Raw genomic sequence first — 1,581 nt, forward strand, 5'->3', positions numbered from 1 at the left:
AAGGAAAATTATCAAAGATTCATCAAGTTTTCACTCTATCGATTTAAATCTTCGGAAATCTGCTGAAAGTCCAATGGGAAGCCTGTTGCTGAACGCAACTGTACCGGTCAGTTACTGTGCCGGTGCGTTGGGTCGGCATCACTGCGCCAACTCCTGATAACTCACCGAGTTACCCACGCCTAGCCCGAAGGGCTCAGCACAACTGCGTCACTCACTAAAATCTAATGCGTTTGTTGTGCCAGGCCCCTTCGGGCACGACACTGGAAGGACTCCAAACGGCAAATCAGCCAACTTGCAAGGATTTCATGCAGGAAAACCAGTGCGGTGCCCAAAGGCAATAATCAATCAATTAACATTTCCCCGCTTCTATTCCATTCCGACAAAACAACATTCCATAAGCAATTACCACGACCTGAAAAACTCCTCCAAAATACAACAAAAGTGGCACTTTTGCGGCACCATCTAGAAGAAAATATTGCGCGCAATTTGCCTCACAAACACCCTGTATAAACCGTCACTTCCTGCAAGACGATCGTCCAGAAGGGCGAGCGGGTTGGCGGAGCACGGGGGGGAGGGTCACCCTCACGCGTTGTGCAGATGTCGCGGTCCGACGGGCCCCGCGAGGCCTTCGCCCCCTGCCCGAACCCCTTCTAGCTTCGCGTGGCCCCCCAGGGGCGATGGGGGCCGTCACGCACGCAGGAGGCGCGAGGTCAACCCGCGGCTGCTGCTGCAGGCCTGCAAAGAGGGACGTGGGTCGAAATTGGACAGTAAATAGAATTCGTGGACCTACTATGCCGACAGCCACCAAATTTACTGAAACCAAACGTTTCGCTTGCAACTGCCTCGGGGCCTGCATCCTCAGGGTTGGTGGGCGACTCCCGATGGGGGCGCTGCTGGACGTAAGCAAATGCTCGTATCGAGTGACCATGACCAAGTGTCAACAAAATAAATGTCAAAAATGTTACTTGTTCGGTGTGGTGTATTACTGGGCCGCCAGAGAGCGCTTTGGCGTTTGACTTGGCGATCGAGCGTTCAACTACCGATGGGGGGCGCTGCGAAACGGCAAATTACTCGTTGCCGAGTAACAGTTGAGCTTTATCTATGCAGGGGCGGATTCAGCTTTAAAGTTAGGGGCGGGGTTATGTAGAAAAAATACAGTCTTTTGTTATCTATGAAAATAGAAAAATTATCGTCGTTTTGTGCAAGGGTGGCGCAAGATTATTGCAAAATTTCATGTTTTCCGTCCCGTTTTGCAGGTTTCCCGGAAGTAAAATGAGCAAGAATGCTCGTTTTTAGATCATTCCAGAGATAATAAAATGGACTTTATTCGAAGTTTCTGAAGAACCATTTGAGCCACAGAATTCGTTTTAGCATCGTTGGCTAGAGGATTGAAAAGTCGATTCAGTCGTAACAACGAGAGTGAGGAAATTCGAGTGGTTTTGACCCAGAAAGCAAAATTTGAATCTCAAACACTTGGTGCAAACACAGGTGCAAGATTATGTCAAAATTCCATGTTTTCCGTCCCGTTTTTGCTCATATCTCGGAGGCAAAATGAGCAAAAACGCTCATTTGTACTTCATT

General features: G+C 48.9%; 1 long non-coding RNA gene across 1 annotated transcript; it reads right to left on the reverse strand.

The window, feature by feature from the left end:
• Nucleotides 1-349: 349 nt before the first annotated feature.
• Nucleotides 350-907, reverse strand: LOC125502756. The gene is made up of 2 exons (XR_007280512.1): nucleotides 791-907; nucleotides 350-735 (listed from the first exon to the last, which is right to left on the reverse strand). It is a non-coding gene; the product is annotated as an uncharacterized LOC125502756 (long non-coding RNA).
• Between the last annotated feature and the right edge of the window lie 674 nt (nucleotides 908-1,581).

This window comes from Dendroctonus ponderosae, unplaced genomic scaffold (genome assembly GCF_020466585.1).
Source record: "Dendroctonus ponderosae isolate FM_Combo_2020 unplaced genomic scaffold, Dpon_F_20191213v2 Dpon_F_20191213_10, whole genome shotgun sequence".
In the NCBI taxonomy this organism is placed as follows: Eukaryota; Metazoa; Arthropoda; class Insecta; order Coleoptera; family Curculionidae; genus Dendroctonus; species Dendroctonus ponderosae.